This window comes from Bufo bufo, chromosome 1 (genome assembly GCF_905171765.1).
Source record: "Bufo bufo chromosome 1, aBufBuf1.1, whole genome shotgun sequence".
In the NCBI taxonomy this organism is placed as follows: domain Eukaryota; kingdom Metazoa; phylum Chordata; class Amphibia; order Anura; family Bufonidae; genus Bufo; species Bufo bufo.
Window position 1 is genome coordinate 662,734,275 of NC_053389.1, and position 21,139 is coordinate 662,755,413.

The following is a 21,139-nucleotide window of genomic DNA, read 5'->3' on the forward strand; positions in this document are numbered from 1 at the left end:
GCTGACACACTTCAGCCACATGAGGTCTAGCATTGTCTTGCATTAGGAGGAACCCAGGGCCAACCGCACCAGCATATGGTCTCACAAGGGGTCTGAGGATCTCATCTCGGTACCTAATGGCAGTCAGGCTACCTCTGGCGAGCACATGGAGGGCTGTGCGGCCCTCCAAAGAAATGCCACCCCACACCATTACTGACCCAATGCCAAACCGGTCATGCTGGAGGATGTTGCAGGCAGCAGAACGTTCTCCACGGCGTCTCCAGACTCTGTCACGTCTGTCACATGTGCTCAGTGTGAACCTGCTTTCATCTGTGAAGAGCACAGGACGCCAGTAGCGAATTTGCCAATCTTGGTGTTCTCTGGCAAATGCCAAACGTCCTGCACAGTGTTGGGCTGTAAGCACAACCCCCACCTGTGGACGTCGGGCCCTCATATCACCCTCATGGAGTCTGTTTCTGACCGTTTGAGCAGACACATGCACATTTGTGGCCTGCTGGAGGTCATTTTACAGGGCTCTGTTCCTCCTTGCACAAAGGCGGAGGTAGCGGTCCTGCTGCTGGGTTGTTGCCCTCCTACGGCCTCCTCCACGTCTTCTGATGTACTGGCCTTCATGCTCTGGACACTACGCTGACAGACACAGCAAACCTTCTTGCCACAGCTCACATTGATGTGCCATCCTGGATAAGCTGCACTACCTGAGCCACTTGTGTGGGTTGTAGACTCCGTCTCATGCTACCACTAGAGTGAAAGCACCGGCAGCATTCAAAAGTGACCAAAACATCAGCCAGGAAGCATAGGAACTGAGAAGTGGTCTGTGATCACCACCTGCAGAACCACTTCTTTATTGGGGGTGTCTTGCTAATTGCCTATAATTTCCACCTGTTGTCTATCCCATTTTCACAACAGCATGTGAAATTGATTGTCACTCAGTGTTGCTTCCTAAGTAGACAGTTTGATTTCACAGAAGTGTGATTGACTTGGAGTTACATTGTGTTGTTTAAGTGTTCCCTTTATTTTTTTGAGCAGTGTATATATATATATATATATATATATATATATACAGTCCTGATCAAAAGTTTAAGACCACTTGAAAAATGGCAAAAAAAACATATTTTACATTGTTGGATCTTAACAAGGTTCCAAGTAGAGCTTCAACATGCAACAAGAAGAAATGAGAGTGAGACAAAACATTTTTTGAGAATTCAATTAATTGAAAATAACGAATAAACTGAAACAGGCTGTTTTTCAGCTGATCCAAATTTTAGGACCACATGCCTTTAAAAGGCCAAATCTGTGCAAAGATGTGGATTCATTGTCATTTTCTGTCAGGTAGTCACACGTTGTGATGGCAAAGGCAAAAAAACTCTCCCTTTTTGAACGTGGTCGGGTTGTTAAACTGCATAAGCAGGGTCTCTCACAGCGCGCCATCACTGCTGAGGTTGGACGCAGTAAGACAGTCATTTGGAATGTCTTAAATGATTCTGAGGGTTATGGTACAAAAAAGTCAAGTGGAAGACCCCAAAAAATTTCATCAGCACTGAGCCGGAGGATCCAATTGGCTGTCCGTCAAGACACTGGACGATCCTTGACCCAAATTAAGGCCCTTACTGGTGCTGACTGCAGCCCCATAACCATCAGACGGCATCTGAGACTGAAGGGTTTCAAAAACAAAAAACGTCTTCAAAGACCTCGTCTCCTTGAACGCCACAGAACTGCTCGTTTGGACTTTGCAAGAGAGCAGCAAACATGGGACATTCAAAGGTGGAAGAAAGTTTTATTCTCTGATGAGAAAAAATTTAACCTTGATGGTTTCCAACGTTACTGGCATGACAAGCAGATCCCACCTGAGATGTTTTCTACACGCCACAGTGGAGGGGGCGCCATAATGGTCTGGGGTGCTTTTTCCTTCAGTGGAACAATAGAGCTTCAGGAAGTGCAGGGGTGTCAAGCGGCCGCTGGCTACGTCCAGATGTTGCAGAGAGCATTCCTCATGACTGAGGGCCCTCGTCTATGTGGTAACAACTGGGTTTTTCAACAGGACAACGCTACAGTACACAATGCCCGCAGGACAAGGGACTTCTTCCAGGATAATAACATCACTCTTTTGTCCCATCCTGCGTGTTCCCCTTATCTAAATCCAATTGAGAACCTTTGGGGTTGGATGGCAAGGAAAGTTTACAAAAATGGACAACAGTTCCAGACAGTAGATGGCCTTCGTGCGGCCGTCTTCACCACTTGGAGAAATGTTCCCACTCACCTCATGGAAACGCTTGCATCAAGCATGCCGACACAAATTTTTGAAGTGATAAACAATAACGGCAGAGCTACTCATTACTGAGTTCATGTTTGGAAGTTGGATTTCTGTTTTGGGGAGGTTTAGTTTTTTTTTTTGGAGGTGTGGTCCTAAACTTTTGATCAGCTGAAAAACAGCCTGTTTCAGTTTATTCGTTGTTTTCATTAAATTGAATGCTCAAAAAAATGTTTTGTCTCACTCCCATTTCTTCTTGTTGCATGTTGAAGCTCTACTTGGAACCTTGTTAAGATCCAGCCATGCTAAATATGATTTTTTGCCATTTTTCAAGTGGTCTTAAACTCTTGATCAGGACTGTATATATAACAATGGCAGCACATCAGGCCAAATATCAATATGGAGGTGAAGGCCAACGGATCCGGCAACAAATCCAGGACAATATAAGAATTTTAAAAAATGGCAGCACTCTCCCAAAAAATGTCCCTGTGTGTGTGTGTTATTCACCCCTAGAGATGAGTGAACTTGTGTTTCAAGTTTGGTGTACAAGGTTCAGGTTCGAGTTATGTAAGAATTCCGTTATGAATTCTGCTACCACGGACCATAACTAAGGGTCCATTCACACTTCTGCATAATGGATCCGCATCCTTTTTTTTGTGGAAGGGGTGCGGACCCATTCATTTTATAATGGGGCCGCAAAAGATGCGGACAGCACCACCATGTGCTGTCCACATCCGCACTTCCATTCCGCACACCCCCCCCCCCCCCCAAAAAAAGAAATAGAGCATGTCCTATTCTTGTCCGCAGCCAAGGACAGGCATTTCTATCATAGTGCCGGCCATTTAGGGTCCGCAAAATGCGGAACGCACATGGCCGGTGTCCATGTTTTGCGGATACGCAATTTGCCCAACAGTTGCGGACGTGTGAATGGACCCTTATGGTCCGTGGTTGCGGAATCCATAACCGAATTCTTAGATTAGATAACCTGAACCTTGTACGCCGAACTTGAAACAAAAGTTCACTCAACACTAGTAGCAAAGTTTTAGCTCATAGCTTGAAAAGAGACTCTGTGAATGAGCTGAAAACATTGCGACCACAGGGGTGAATAAAGTGAGAGTGCAGACATTTCTTATATATATATATACATATATATATATATATATATCATTTTTCAAACTGGTGTAAAGTAGAACTGGCTTAGTTGCCCATAGCAACCAATCAGATTCCACCTTTCATTTTTCACAGATTCATTGGAAAATGAAAGGAGGAATTTGATTGGTTGCTATGGGGCAACTAAGCCAGTTCTACTTTACACCAGTTTTAATAAATTTCCCCCACTGTGTACTTCTATGTGTACATAGCATTGTGTGTCGTCACACTGTACTAATCTGTGTGTGAAAAGTGACTGCTCACTGTGCAGACTGCACACAATACTGTTTTCAGAAGAGAGTCAGTGCAGGTATGGAGAGCTGTCAGTAATGAGATCTATATCCTGCTTATAACGCCATGGTTCTGACTGTAGATCGCTGCACTAATGTTATCAGCAGAAATATCTATTGTGTCTACAAATAATGGACTTTCTACAGAATGGAAAGTGAGAAATAGAACTGCTGATTACAGGTTGTAGCATACTGTAAGACTCACCATGTTGTGGATTGGAATTAAATCTTACTAGCAAGTTACGTGCAAGTTCCAGCAGCCTATATGTAAGTGGCTGCTAGCTGTGCTATGTAACAGGATGTGGGGGCGGGGCAGCAGAGCTGAACGCCCACAGATTCTCACAGGAGATGACAGCAGTGAGCAAAACTCATAGAAGAGCATTTCTGAGGGCATGCGAAGCAAAGCTGATACCAGTAAACAAACAAGTGCTTTTTTTTATGTGTTGCATTACGGTAAGATATGGGTTTATTGATTTTTAGTGCACAAAGGTGTCCATAGCCTTTAATACAACCGGATCTGGTGAAAACGGAGCCATCAGGATGTATTAAAAAGATCGAATCCTACAGGGGAAACCAGCCCCCTGTGGCAGGCTTTGTACAAGTTGGAGCTGATCAGGGTCTACAATGCTGCAGCTCTGCACTCCTCCGCCCCCAAGACACCCGGCGCTCATAAATGTAGCCATGCACATCCGCATATTCATTTATCACATCGTTCATGAGGTTTTGTATCTTTTTCTGTGAATTTTAGCCTTGATTAGGTGGTACATATAGCTGTGTAGGCTCCTCCTCTCATTGGTTGCTTGGTGCACATAGAGGTAACTAGGAGCAGCTCACTATATGTGCAGGGTCTGCGCTCCTGAATGTAGATCCCTAACGGAATAAGTAGGTTTAGAGTAGGACCTGCCTGACTGAGACCACCTTGGCGCTGGTAGGCGGGCACAGATGTGTTTGGATCAAAATATATTGACTAAGAGTCCCAGATTTTATCATATCACAGTGAGGGCTTAGTCTACATGTTTGCATCTATAGTGTTAGTGCATTATTATTCCGTGATTTTTTTCCTTATCCGCATATTCAGTTATCATATCATGCAGGATGTTTTGTTTCTTTTTCTGTGATTTTAATACATTACGTTCATGTTTTATTCCAAACATTAAAAAGTACAGAAAACTCAAGCCACTAAGGTTGACACGTTTCGACATCAAGTCTTAATCATGACGCATCAACCTGTAGTGGATTGAATTTTCTGTACTATTTTTGGAATAAAACATGGACTTTTAACAGTGGATGACTTGGATGATTTATTCATTTTCAGCATCCCAAGTGATGTCACATCAGATGGCTACCTTGGGACCCTGCAATTCTATGGATGAACCTTCACTGTGGCAAACATCACCACAGTCTATAATTACTGGCTGAGGCAGCCACTTCTGATTACTGTTAATGCGCAACCCCGCCCCACCCCTCCAATTACTGAACAAGGCAAGGGATATAGCGAGAAATTTTGAAAAGTAATTTTAGATTCTTTTAGGTTTTCATTTTATTTTATTTTTTTAAAGGCAACCACCTAGTATATCAGAGTCCACAGAAAATCTACTGCTAAACGAGATCGACGAGGCGGCAAATCATAATGAGGTTGTTATTATGGGGGACTTCAACTTCCTATAAACTGGGAAACTGAAACCTGTACATCTCATAAAGGAAACAGGTTCATGGCAATAACCAAAGACAATTAGTTTTCTCAACTGGTTCAGGACTTAGTATTAACCAATAGACCTAACAGATGTGCAGGTTAGGGGACACCTGGGAAATATTGACCATAAAGTAATAACCTTCCAATTGTCATTCAAAAGAATGTTTCTTCAGGGAGGAACAAAAATACCAAACTTCAAAAAAGCTACATTTAGTCAACTAAGAGAGGCCATAGGCCTAACTAACTGGGACAAAGTCCTCAAAAATAAAAATACAGCCACAAAATGGTATATTTTTAAAAGCATCCTAAAATCTAATTGTGAGAGGTACATACCTTATGGGAATAAAAGGTTAAGGAACAAGAAAAAAAAGAGAACTGTATAGAAAGCAATAAATGAGAAAAAGAAAGCATTTAAATCACTAAAACAGAAGGGTAGCGAGGAAGCACTGAAAAACTGGAAATAAGGAAAAAATAGAATATGTAAAAAACAAATAAAAGCAGCCAAACTAGAAACTAGAGAGTAATACTAACCCTAAAATGTTCTCCAATTACATAAATGGTAAAAAGTATAAATCTGAAGGTGTCGGCCCTCTACAGAGTAATGAGGGGGGAGTTGCAGAGAGCAAAGCTATTAAATATTTTCTTCTCCACTGTATTCACTGAAGAAAATAAACTGTCAGATGAAATGCAGAATGGAAAAGTAAATTCCCCATTAAAAGTGCTCTGTCTGACCCAGGAAGAAGCACAGTGGCATCCTTAAAAGCTTAAAATAGACAAATCGCCAAGACCAGATGGCATACACCCCCGTATCCTAAGATAATTAAATAATGTCATAGCCAGACCCTTATTTCTGATATTTACGGACTCTATTCTGACGGGGAGTGTTCCACAGGATTGGCGCATAGCAAATGTGGTGTCAATATTCAAAAAGGGTTCAAAAACAGAGCCCGGAAACTATAGGCCGGTAAGTTTAACATCTGTCGTGGGAAAACTGTTTGAAGGTTTTCTAAGAGATTCTATCTTGGAGTACCTCAATGAGGGATAGGTTATGTCAAACTAATTTAATCAGTTTCTATGAAGAGATAAGTTCTACACTTGACAGCGGTGAATCAATGGATGTCGAATATCTGGACTTCTCCAAAGCATTTGACACTGTACCGCATAAAAGTGTATGGCAGCGTCAGGTGGGTGCTGTATATGGCAGCAGTGGTCTTATGTTTAATGTATGATGTTGGATAAATGTAAAATTGTCTAGATTTATTTCTGCCTGGGAGACTAGCAATGGTTTCCCTGCAGAAATATCAGCCTCATAACGTTATGTGGGCCTATGCATTATATATATATATATATATATATATATATATATATATATATATATATATGAATTACCGCAAAATTTGTACTCCTCCTCGGCTAAAATTACTCCTCAAAATTGTTAAGAGGAGTATTTTTACTCTTCTGGAAAAAATGTAGTGTGACCTCTGCTGTGAGCTGTAACATACAGCTCACAGTCTGCCTCAAACTGCAGACATAACCCCTTCCATGCCATGGTCCTTAGGAACCGCTGTATGGAAGGGGCTAACCATCGTGCCGCTGCTCTGCCGTCCCTCTCCCCCCCTTCCCCCACCGTGTAGGATGGCCGTCCTCACCTCCATACAAGCCGTCACCCCCCTCCCCTTCAGGATGGCCGGCGCGCAACCAGCCCCCCCCTTCCTTCAGGATGGCTGGCGACGCAACAAGCCCCCCTCGCTTCTCCCCAAGTCAAGGTTTGCAGAGCAGCAGCAGGGCAGAGTGTTAGCTGTAACATACAGCTGACACTCTGCTTGAAACGGCCGTCATCAGTGCACAGATGTCGGCCGTTTAACCTCTTCCATGCCGCGGTGTACAGTGTACTGCAGTGTATTGTAGAGGCATCAGACCCACTGGATCTTCAAGAAACAAGTGGGTCTGAGTAAAAAAAAAGTGTAAAAAAAAAAATCGACTTCCTATATCCGCACATATAATTGGTTAAAAATACTAAACATGTTTGGTATCGCCACGTCCATAACGACTTGATCTACCAAAAGGTGAATGCCATAAGAAAAACTATGATGGAATTGCAATTTTGCCCACCGTACTTCCCACAAAATGGTATAAAAAGTGATAAAGAGTCATATGTACCCCAAAATAGTACAAATCAAACCGCAAATCTCATCCCGCAAAAAATTAGCTCCTACCTAAGACAATCGCCCAAAAAATAAAAAAGATATGGCTTTCAGAAAATGGAGACACTAAAACATGATTTTTATGTTTCAAAAATGCTCTTATTGTGTAAAACCAAAATATATTTAAAAAAAAACAGACATATTAGGTATCGCTGCGTCCGTAACAAGCTGCTCTATAAAAATATCACATGCGCTAACCCGTCTGTGAATGCGGTAAAAAAAACAAAAACATAAAAAGCCATTTTTCAAACTGGTGTAAAGTAGAACTGGCTTAGTTGCCCATAGCAACCAATCAGATTCCACCTTTCATTTTTCACAGATTCATTGGAAAATGAAAGGAGGAATTTGATTGGTTGCTATGGGGCAACTAAGCCAGTTCTACTTTACACCAGTTTTAATAAATTTCCCCCACTGTGTACTTCTATGTGTACATAGCATTGTGTGTCGTCACACTGTACTAATCTGTGTGTGAAAAGTGACTGCTCACTGTGCAGACTGCACACAATACTGTTTTCAGAAGAGAGTCAGTGCAGGTATGGAGAGCTGTCAGTAATGAGATCTATATCCTGCTTATAACGCCATGGTTCTGACTGTAGATCGCTGCACTAATGTTATCAGCAGAAATATCTATTGTGTCTACAAATAATGGACTTTCTACAGAATGGAAAGTGAGAAATAGAACTGCTGATTACAGGTTGTAGCATACTGTAAGACTCACCATGTTGTGGATTGGAATTAAATCTTACTAGCAAGTTACGTGCAAGTTCCAGCAGCCTATATGTAAGTGGCTGCTAGCTGTGCTATGTAACAGGATGTGGGGGCGGGGCAGCAGAGCTGAAGGCCCACAGATTCTCACAGGAGATGACAGCAGTGAGCAAAACTCATAGAAGAGCATTTCTGAGGGCATGCAAAGCAAAGCTGATACCAGTAAACAAACAAGTGCTTTTTTTTATGTGTTGCATTACGGAAAGATATGGGTTTATTGATTTTTAGTGCACAAAGGTGTCCATAGCCTTTAATACAACCGGATCTGGTGAAAACGGAGCCATCAGGATGTATTAAAAAGATCGAATCCTACAGGGGAAACCAGCCCCCTGTGGCAGGCTTTGTACAAGTTGGAGCTGATCAGGGTCTACAATGCTGCAGCTCAGCACTCCTCCGCCCCCAAGACACCTGGCGCTCATAAATGTAGCCATGCACATCCGCATATTCATTTATCACATTGTTCATGAGGTTTTGAATCTTTTTCTGTGAATTTTAGCCTTGATTAGGTGGTACATATAGCTGTGTAGGCTCCTCCTCTCATTGGTTGCTTGGTGCACATAGAGGTAACTAGGAGCAGCTCACTATATGTGCAGGGTCTGCGCTCCTGAATGTAGATCCCTAACGGAATAAGTAGGTTTAGAGTAGGACCTGCCTGACTGAGACCACCTTGGCGCTGGTAGGCAGGCACAGATGTGTTTGGATAAAAATATATTGGCTAAGAGTCTCAGATTTTATCATATCACAGTGAGGGCTTAGTCTACATGTTTGCATCTATAGTGTTAGTGCATTATTATTCCGTGATTTTTTTCCTTATCCGCATATTCAGATATCATATCGTGCAGGATGTTTTGTTTCATTTTCTGTGATTTTGATACATTACGCTCATGTTTTATTCCAAACATTAAAAAGTACAGAAAACTCAAGCCACTAAGGTTGACGCGTTTCGACATCAAGTCTTAATCATGACGCATCAACCTGTAGTGGATTGAATTTTCTGTACTTTTAATTTTTGGAATAAAACATGGACTTTTAACAGTGGACGATTTGGATGATTTATTCATTTTCAGCATCCCAAGTGATGTCACATCAGATGGCTACCTTGGGACCCTGCAATTCTATGGATGAACCTTCACTGTGGCAAACATCACCACAATCTATAATTACTGGCTGAGGCAGCCACTTCTGATTACTGTTAATGCGCAACCCCGCCCCACCCCTCTAATTACTGAACAAGGCAAGGGATATAGGGAGGAATTTTGAAAAGTAATTTTAGATTCTTTTAGGTTTTCATTTTATTTCTTTTTTTAAAGGCAACCACCTAGTATATCAGAGTCCACAGAAAATCTACTGCTAAACGAGATCGACGAGGCGGCAAATCATAATGAGGTTGTTATTATGGGGGACTTCAACTTCCTATAAACTGGGAAACTGAAACCTGTACATCTCATAAAGGGTTCATGGCAATAACCAAAGACAATTACTTTTCTCAACTGGTTCAGGACCCAACTAGAGGGACAGCCATACGGGACTTAGTATTAACCAATAGACCTAACAGATGTGCAGGTTAACGGAACACCCGGGAAATAGTGACCATAAAGTAATAACCTTCCAATTGTCATTCAAAAAAATGTTTTTTCAGGGAGGAAAAAAAATACCAAACTTCAAAAAAGCTACATTTAGTCAACTAAGAGAGGCCATAGGGCCTAACTAACTGGGACAAAGTCCTCAAAAATAAAAAATACAGCCACAAAATGGTATATTTTTAAAAGCATCCTAAAATCTAATTGTGAGAGGTACATACCTTATGGGAATAAAAGGTTAAGGAACAAGAAAAAACCAATGTGGATAAAGAGAACTGTATAGAAAGCAATAAATGAGAAAAATAAAGCATTTAAATCACTAAAACAGAAGGGTAGCGAGGAAGCACTGGAAAAAAGGAAAAAATTTAATATGTAAAAAACAAATAAAAGCAGCCAAACTAGAAACTAGAGAGTAATACTAACCCTAAAATGTTCTCCAATTACATAAATGGTAAAAAGTATAAATCTGAAGGTGTCGGCCCTCTACAGAGTAATGAGGGGGGAGTTGCAGAGAGCAAAGCTATTAAATATTTTTTTCTCCACTGTATTCACTGAAGAAAATAAACTGTCAGATGAAATGCAGAATGGAAAAGTAAATTCCCCATTAAAAGTGCTCTGTCTGACCCAGGAAGAAGCACAGTGGCATCCTTAAAAGCTTAAAATAGACAAATTGCCAAGACCAGATGGCATACACCCCCGTATCCCAAGATAATTAAATAATGTCATAGCCAGACCCTTATTTCTGATATTTACGGACTCTATTCTGACGGGGAGTGTTCCACAGGATTGGCGCATAGCAAATGTGGTGTCAATATTCAAAAAGGGTTCAAAAACAGAGCCCGGAAACTATAGGCCGGTAAGTTTAACATCTGTCGTGGGAAAACTGTTTGAAGGTTTTCTAAGAGATTCTATCTTGGAGTACCTCAATGAAAATAAGCAAATAACGCCATATCAGCATGGATTCATGAGGGATAGGTCATGTCAAACTAATTTAATCAGTTTCTATGAGGAGATAAGCTCTAGACTTGACAGCGGTGAATCAATGGATGTCGTATATCTGGACTTCTCCAAAGAATTTGACACTGTACCACATAAAAGTTTAGTATATAAAATGAGAATGCTTGGACTGGGAGAAAATGTCTGTATGTGGGTAAGTAACTGGCTCAAGAATAGAAAACAGGGTGGTTATTAACGGTACACACAGATTGGGTCACTGTCACTAGTGGAGTACCTCAGGGGTCAGTATTGGGCCCTATTCTCTTCAATATATTTATTAATGATCTTGTAGAAGGCTTGCACAGCAAAATATAAATTTTTGCAGATGACACTAACCTGTGTAAAGTAATTGACACAGAAGAGGACAGTATACGGCTGCAGACGGATCTGGATAGGGCAGATGAGGTTTAACACTGACAAATGTAAGGTTATGCACATGGGAAGGAATAATGCAAATCACCCGTACATACTAAATGGTAAAACACTGTAAAACTCTAACATGGAAAAGGACCTAGGAATTTTAGTGAACAGCAAACTAAGCCATAGAAACCAGTGTCAGGCAGCTGCTGCCAAGGCCAATAAGATAATGGGTTGCATCAAAAGGGGCATAGATGCCTGTGATGAAAACATAGTCCTGCCACTTTAGAAATCACTAGTCAGACTACACATGGAGTACTGTGTACAGTTCTGGGCTCCTGTGAACAAGGCAGACATAGCAGAGCTGGAGAGGGTTCAGAGGAGGGCAACTAAAGTAATAACCGGAATGGGTGGACTACAGTACCCTGATAGATTATCAAAATTAGGGTTATTCACTTTAGAAAAAAGACGACTGAGGGGAGATCTAATAACTATGTATAAATATATCAAGGGTCAGTACAGAGATCTCTCCCATCATCTATTTATCCCCAGGACTGTGACTGTAACGAGGGGACATCCTCTGCGCCTGGAGGAAAGAAGGTTTGTACACAAACATAGAAGAGGATTCTTTACTGTAAGAGCAGTGAGACTATGGAACTCTCTGCCTAAGGAGGTGGTGACGGTGAGTTCACTAAAAGAGTGTAAGAGGGGCCTGGATGTATTTCTGGAGTGTAATAATATTACAGGCTATAGCAACTAGAGATAGGTCGTTGATCCAGGGAGTTATTCTGATTGCCTGATTGGAGTCGGGAAGGATTTTTTTTTTCCCCTTAACCTCTTCCGGTTACATGACGTACCGGTACGGCATGTTGTCCCGGTACTTAAGGACACATGACGTACCGGTACATCATGTGTATTTCCGATCACCGCCGCTCGGCGGGCGGTGATCGGAACCCGGTGCCTGCTCAAATCGTTGAGCAGGCACCTTGGCTAAATGCGGGGGGGGCCCGTGACCCCCCCGTGTCGTCGATCGCCGCAAACCGCAGGTCAATTTAGACCTGTGGTTTGTGGCTTTTCAATGTTGCGGCGGCGATCGTCAGTGCCATCAGGTCCCCGTGGGGCTGTAGGGGTGACCCGATGGCATGGAAGGCAGCACGATGCCTTCCTGTGACGAGCCTGTGAGATCCAGTATTACTCATACAGCCAATGCATTCCAATACAGAAGTATTGGAATGCATTGTAAAAGGGATTAGACCCCCAAAAGTTGAAGTCCCAAAGTGGAACAAAAAAAAAAGTTTAAAACAAAGTTTTCCCCCAAAAAAATTTTAAGTTTCAAGTAAAAATAAACAAAAACGTAATTTTCCCCAAATAAAGTTGAAAAAAAATTGGTCAAAAATAGGGGGAAAAAAATACATATTAGGTATTGCCGCGTCCATATCGACTGTCTCTATAAACATATCACATGACCTAACCCCTCAGATGAACACCATAAAAAAATAAAAATAAAAACTGTGTAAAAAAAGCTAATTTTTGTCATCTTACATCACAAAAAGTTTAATAGCAAGCGATCAAAAAGTCATATGCACCCTAAAATAGTGCCAAACAGTCATCTCATCCCGCAAAAAATGAGACCCTACCTAAGATAATCGCCCAAAAACTATGGCTCTCAGACTATGGAGACACTAAAACATTTTTTTTGTTTCAAAAATTAAATTATTGTGTAAAACTTACATCAATAAAAAAATGGTATACATATTAGGTATCGCCACGTCCGTGACAACCTAGTCTATAAAAATACCACATGATCTAACCTGTCAGATGAATGTTGTAAATAACAAAAAAACTAAAAAAAACTGTGCCAAAACAGCTATTTATTGTTACCTTGCCTCACAAAAAGTGTAATATAGAGCAACCAAAAATCATATGTACCCTAAACTAGTACAGTCCTGATCAAAAGTTTAAGACCACTTGAAAAATGGCAAAAAAATCATATTTAGCATGGCTGGATCTTAACAAGGTTCCAAGTAGAGCTTCAACATGCAACAAGAAGAAATGGGAGTGAGACAAAACATTTTTTGAGCATTCAATTTAATGAAAACAATGAATAAACTGAAACAGGCTGTTTTTCAGCTGATCAAAAGTTTAGGACCACACCTCCAAAAAAAAACTAAACCCCCCCAAAACAAAAGTCCAACTTCCAAACATGAACTCAGTAATGAGTAGCTCTGCCGTTATTGTTTATCACTTCAAAAATTAGTTTTGGCATTCTTGATGCAAGCGTTTCCATGAGGTGAGTGGGAACATTTCTCCAAGTAGTGAAGACGGCCGCACGAAGGCCATCTACTGTCTGGAACGGTTGTCCATTTTTGTAAACTTCCCTTGCCATCCATCCCCAAAGGTTCGCAATTGGATTTAGATCAGGGGAACATCTCAGGTGGGATCTGCTTGTCATGCCAGTAACGTTGGAAACCATCAGGACCATCAAGGTTAAATTTTTTCTCATCAGAGAATAAAACTTTCTTCCACCTTTGAATTTCCCATGTTTGGTGCTCTCTTGCAAAGTCCAAACGAGCAGTTCTGTGGCGTTCAAGGAGACGAGGTCTTTGAAGACGTTTTTTGTCTTTGAAGCCCTTCAGTCTCAGATGCCGTCTGATGGTTATGGGGCTGCAGTCAGCACCAGTAAGGCCCCTTAATTTGGGTCGAGGATCGTCCAGTGTCTTGACGGACAGCCAATTGGATCCTCCGGCTCAGTGCTGATGAAATTTTTTTGGGTCTTCCACTTGACTTTTTTATACCATGACCCTCAGAATCATTTAAAGGGTTTCTACCACCAGAAATATTGTTATGTAGCTGACTGACATTAGCGATGCGCTAATGTCAGCACTACATAACAGTATGTTTCTAACATTAATCCCTGCAGCCGTTTTTGTTAAAAAAGCACTTTTATTATATGCTAATGAGCCTCTAGGTGCTATGTGGGCGTAAAATCAGCACCTAGAGGGAGCGTCCACTGACCCATTATCCCGCCCAGGTCCTCCGTTCTGCCCGCCCAGATCCTCTTGATTGATCGCACTGTTCCCGGCATCGTTGGCGAAATCCCGCGCCTGCGCCGTTCACTTCTGTCTTCGGCGCAGGCGCAGTGAGTGAAGGCCACTCTCCTGATGCCGGCTTCCTCACTGTGATGTAGTCGGCGCAGGCGCAGTGAGGAATCCGGCACCAGTATCGCATCATTCACTCACTGCGCCTGTGCCGAAGACAGAAGCGCACGGCGCAGGCGCGGGAATTGGTACGAGATACTGAGAAGTTTCAAGTCAATCAACAGGAGCGGGACGGGCTGGAGGGACGCGATGGGCGGCTGAAATGGTTAGTGGACGGAGCCTCTAGGTGCTGAATAGACGCCCACAGAGCACCTAGAGGCTCATTAGCATATCTATAAGTAAGTTTTTAAGGTGAACGGCAGCAGACACATGATAAGTAAGAACACTTATGGACTGCTGACACTAGCACATCGCTAGTGTCAGTCAGCTAAATAGGACCAAATCTGGTGGTAGAAGCCCTTTAAGAAATTCCAAATGACTTACTGCGTCCAACCTCAGCAGCGATAACACGCTGTGAGAGACCCTGCTTATGCAGTTTAACAACCCGACCACGTTCAAAAAGGGAGAGTTTTTTTGCCTTTGCCATCACAACGTGTGACTACCTGACAGAAAATGACAATGAATCCACATCTTTGCACAGATTTGGCCTTTTAAAGGCATGTGGTCCTAAAATTTGGATCAGCTGAAAAACAGCCTGTTTCAGTTTATTCGTTATTTTCAATTAATTGAATGCTCAAAAAATGTTTTGTCTCACTCTTATTTCTTCTTGTTGCATGTTGAAGCTCTACTTGGAACCTTGTTAAGATCCAACAATGTAAAATATGATTTTTTGCCATTTTTCAAGTGGTCTTAAACTTTTGATCAGGACTGTACAAACAAAACTGCCACCCTATCCCATAGTTTCTAAAATGGGGTTACTTTTTTGGAGTTTCTACTCTAGGGGTGCATCAGGGGGGCCTCAAATGAGACATGGTGTCAAAAAAACCAGTCCAGCAAAATCTGCCTTCCAAAAACCGTATGGTATTCCTTTCCTTCTCCGCCCTGCCGTGTGCCCGTACAGCAGTTTACGACCACATATGGGGTGTTTCTGTAAACTACAGAATCAGGGCCATAAATATTGAGTTTGGTTTGGCTGTTAACCCTTGCTTTGTAACTGGAAAAAACTGATTAAAATGGAAAATCTGGCCAAAAAAGTGAAATTTTTAAATTGTATCTCTATTTTCCATTAATTTTTGTGGAACACCTAAAGGGTTAAAGACGTTTGTAGAATCAGTTTTGAATACCTTGAGGGGTGTAGTTTCTAGAATGGGGTCATTTTTGGGTGGTTTCTATTATGTAAGCCTCACAAAGTGACTTCAGACCTGAGAAATTTCAAGCTTTACTTCTAAGCCTTGTAATGTCCCCAAAAATAAAATGTCATTCCCAAAATGATCCTAACATGAAGTAGACATATGGGGAATGTAAAGTAATAACTATTTTTGTAGGTATTACTATGTATTATAGAAGTAGAGAAATTTAAACTTGGAAACTTTTCGCAAATTTGATATTTTTTTATAAATAAAAAAGATTTTTTTTTTTTTACTCCATTTTACCAGTGTCATGAAGTACAATATGTGACAAAAAAAAAACAACAACGTCAGAATGGCCTGGATAAGTCAAAGCGTTTTAAAGTTATCATCACTTAAAGGGACACTGGTCAGATTTGCAAAAAATGGCCTGGTCCTTAAGGTGAAATAAGGCTGTGTCCTTAAGGAGTTAAGTGGGGAAAATTGGCTTCTACCTCACAGGTTTTTTTTTTGCCTTCCTCTGCATCAACTTGCAGGATAACAGGCCGAACTAGATAGACAGATGTCTTTTTTTCGGCCTTATAAACTGTTACTATGACAAGTTATAAAAAGGGAAAACAAAAAATGCATACCCAGATTGTATTTATATCCACTGGAAAGAGAGATTTTACTGGGCTGTAGTAGCCAATAGAAACTTGGTCACATGACCCTTATTTCACTTTTTTGGCAGATTTTCCATTTTAATCGATTTAAGGGTTAACAGCCAAACAAAACTCAATATTTATTACCCCAATTCTGTAATTTACATAAACACCCCATTTGTGATCGTGAACATCCTGTATTGTAATACATTGCATGTCAGCTTGTATGCCGACAGCCTGCCTATAGAAGGCATCGGGCTTGCCTTCTCTGCCATCGGGTCTCCGCCACTGCACCCGTTCCCATCCAGAAATCCTCTGCATGCCGCGGACAGCTTTGACCGTGGCATACAAGGGGTTAACACACCGGCATCTATGTTTTCACCGATGCCGGCGTATGCAGCAGAGGCCCAGCTGTCAGTGACTGCTGGGTCCATGCCGCTGATCGGGCAGGCACAGCTCCTGCACCCGCCCGATCAGCCCGCCGTACACGTATTTTTTTTGTCCTTAGGTAACGTCCACCAGTGCCGTACATGTGCGGCGCAGGTTCTTAACCACCTCCGGACCGCCTAACGCAGATTCGCGTTCCGGAGGTGGCAGCGCTGCGCACAATCATGCATATACGCGTCATCTCGCGATGGCCGGGATTTCCTATGAACGCGCGCACACAGGCGCGCGCGCTCACAGGAACGGACGGTAAGAGAGTTGATCTCCAGCCTGCCAGCGGCGATCGTTCGCTGGCAGGCTTGAGATGTGTTTTTTTTAACCCCTAACAGGTATATTAGACGCTGTTTTGATAACAGCGTCTAATATACCTGCTACCTGGTCCTCTGGTGGTCCCCTTTGTTTGGATCGACCACCAGAGGACACAGGTAGCTCAGTAATATGTTGCACCAAACACCACTACACTACACCCCCCTGTCACTTATTAACCCCTTATTCACCCTTGATCACCCCATATAGACTCCCTGATCACCCCCCTGTCATTGATTACCCCCATGTCATTGATCACACCCCTGTAAAGCTCCATTCAGACGTCCGCATGATTTTTACGGATCCACTGATAGATGGATCGGATCCGCAAAACGCACACGGACGTCTGAATGGAGCCTTACAGGGGCGTGATCAATGACTGTGGTGATCACCCCATATAGACTCCCTGATCACCCCCCTGTCATTGATCACACCCCTGTAAAGCTCCATTCAGATGTCCGCATGATTTTTACGGATCCACTGATAGATGGATCGGATCTGCAAAACGCACACGGACGTCTGAGTGGAGCCTTACAGGGGCGTGATCAATGACTGTGGTGATCACCCCATATAGACTCCCTGATCACCCCCCTGTCATGATCACACCCCTTTAAAGCTCCATTCAGATGTCCGCATGATTTTTACGGATCCACTGATAGATGGATCAGATCCGCAAAACGCACACGGACGTCTGAGTGGAGCCTTACAGGGGCGTGATCAATGACTGTGGTGATCACCCCATATAGACTCCCTGATCACCCCACTGTCATTGATTACCCCCCTGTCATTGATCAACCCCCTGTAAAGCTCCATTCAGATGTCCGCATGATTTTTACGGATCCACTGATAGATGGATCGGATCCGCAAAACGCACACGGACGTCTGAGTGGAGCCTTACAGGGGCGTGATCAATGACTGTGGTGATCACCCCATATAGACTCCCTGATCACCCCCCTGTCATTGATTACCCCCCTGTCATTGATCAACCCCCTGTAAAGCTCCATTCAGATGTCCGCATGATTTTTACGGATCCACTGATAGATGGATCAAATCCGCAAAACGCACACGGACGTCTAAATGGAGCCTTACAGGGGCGTGATCAATGACTGTGGTGATCACCCCATATAGACTCCCTGATCACCCCCCTGTCATTGATTACACCCCTGTCATTGATCACCCCCCTGTAAAGCTCCATTCAGATGTCCACATGATTTTTACGGATCCACTGATAGATGGATCGGATCCGCAAAACACATACAGGCGTCTCCCTGGAGCCTTCGAGGGGGGGTGATCACCCCATATAGACTCCCTGATTACCCCCCTGTCATTGATCACCCCCCCCTGTCATTGATCACCCCCCTGTCAGGCTGCATTCAGATGTCCGTATGATTTTTACGGATCCACGGATACATGGATCGGATCCGCAAAACACATACGGACATCTGAATCGAGCCTTACAGAGGGGTGATCAATGACAGGGGGGTGATCACCCCATATAGACTCCCTGATCACCCCCCTGTCATTGATCACCCCTCTGTAAGGCTCCATTCAGACATTTTTTTGGCCCAAGTTAGCGGAATTATTATTTATTTTTCTTACAAAGTCTCATATTCCACTAACTTGTGTCAAAAAATTTAATCTCACATGAACTCACCATACCCCTCACGGAATCCAAATGCGTAAAATTTTTTAGACATTTATATTCCAGACTTCTTCTCACGCTTTAGGGCCCCTAGAATGCCAGCGCACGTGAGGGGCATATTGAGTCCATGAAAGATTGAAATTTTTGTCCCAAGTTAGCGGAAAGGGAGACTTTGTGAGAAAAAAATAAAAAATATCAATTTCCGCTAACTTGTGCCAAAAAAAAAAAAAATTCTATGAACTCGCCATGCCCCTCATTGAATACCTTGGGGTGTCTTCTTTCCAAAATGGGGTCACATGTGGGGTATTTATACTGCCCTGGCATTCTAGGGGCCCCAAAGCGTGAGAAGAAGTCTGGTATCCAAAGGTCTAAAAATGCCCTCCTAAAAGGGAGGTGAGAGAAATATCTTGGCAAAAGACAACTTTTCCCATTTTTTTATACAAAGTTGGCATTTGACCAAGATATTTATCTCACCCAGCATGGGTATATGTAAAAAGACACCCCAAAACACATTCCTCAACTTCTCCTGAATACAGAGATACCAGATGTGTGACACTTTTTTGCAGCCTAGGTGGGCAAAGGGGCCCACATTCCAAAGAGCACCTTTCGGATTTCACTGGTCATTTTTTACAGAATTTGATTTCAAACTCCTTACCACACATTTGGGCCCCTAGAATGCCAGGGCAGTAGAACTACCCCACAAGTGACCCCATTTTGGAAAGAAGACACCCCAAGGTATTCCGTGAGGGGCATGGCGAGTTCCTAGAATTTTTTATTTTTTGTCACAAGTTAGTGGAAAATGATGATTTTTTTTATTTTATTTTTTTCATACAAAGTCTCATATTCCACTAACTTGTGACAAAAAATAAAAACTTCCATGAACTCACTATGCCCATCAGCGAAAACCTTGGGGTCTCTTCTTTCCAAAATGGGGTCACTTGTGGGGTAGTTCTACTGCCCTGGCATTCTAGGGGCCCAAATGTGTGGTAAGGAGTTTGAAATCAAATTCTGTAAAAACTGACCAGTGAAATCCGAAAGGTGCTCTTTGGAATATGGGCCCCTTTGCCCACCTAGGCTGCAAAAAAGTGTCACACATCTGGTATCTCTGTATTCAGGAGAAGTTGAGGAATGTGTTTTGGGGTGTCTTTTTACATATACCCATGCTGGGTGAGATAAATATCTTGGTCAAATGCCAACTTTGTATAAAAAAATGGGAAAAGTTGTCTTTTGCCAAGATATTTCTCTCACCCAGCATGGGTATATGTAAAATGACACCCCAAAACACATTCCCCAACTTCTCCTGAATACAGAGATACCAGATGTGTGACACTTTTTTGCAGCCTAGGTGGGCAAAGGGGCCCATATTCCAAAGAGCACCTTTCGGATTTCACTGGTCAGTTTTTACAGAATTTGATTTCAAACTCCTTACCACACATTTGGGCCCCTAGAATGCCAGGGCAGTAGAACTACCCCACAAGTGACCCCATTTTGGAAAGAAGAGACCCCAAGGTTTTCGCTGATGGGCATAGTGAGTTCATGGAAGTTTTTATTTTTTGTCACAAGTTAGTGGAATATGAGACTTTGTATAAAAAAAAAAAAAAAAAAATCATCATTTTCCACTAACTTGTGACAAAAAATAAAAAAAGTTCTATGAACTCACTATGCCCATCAGCGAATACCTTAGGGTGTGTACTTTCCGAAATGGGGTCATTTGTGGGGTGTTTGTACTGTCTGGCCATTGTAGAACCTCAGGAAACATGACAGGTGCTCAGAAAGTCAGAGCTGCTTCAAAAAGCGGAAATTCACATTTTTGTACCATAGTTTGTAAACGCTATAACTTTTACCCAAACCATTTTTTTTTTTACCCAAACCATTTTTTTTTTATCAAAGACATGTAGAACAATAAAGTTAGAGCAAAATTTATATATGGATCTCGTTTTTTTTGCAAAATTTTACAACTGAAAGTGAAAAATTTCATTTTTTTGCAAAAAAATCATTAAATTTCGATTAATAACAAAAAAAGTTAAAATGTCAGCAGCAATGAAATACCACCAAATGAAAGCTCTATTAGTGAGAAGAAAAGGAGGTAAAATTCATTTGGGTGGTAAGTTGCATGACCGAGCAATAAATGGTGAAAATAGTGTAGGTCAGAAGTGTAAAAAGTGGCCTGGTCTTTCAGGGTGTTTAAGCACTGGGGGCTGAGGTGGTTAAGGGGATAAAGGGGCAGGGCTCTGTGGATGACACTGTTAAGAAGTGGAGGTCACAGTTAAGGGGGCAGGTAGGGTGTCCATTCAGGCCACCCTCAAAAGATGGACTTAAAAACCCCGCCCCAGGCCCCGCCTCCAGTTAGGCCACACCCCTCCCACTCCGCAGCTGCCGGGGATTGAAAAAATGAATGTAAAAATCAACTTCTGTCAGCTGCAGGGGTCGGAGGGAGGGT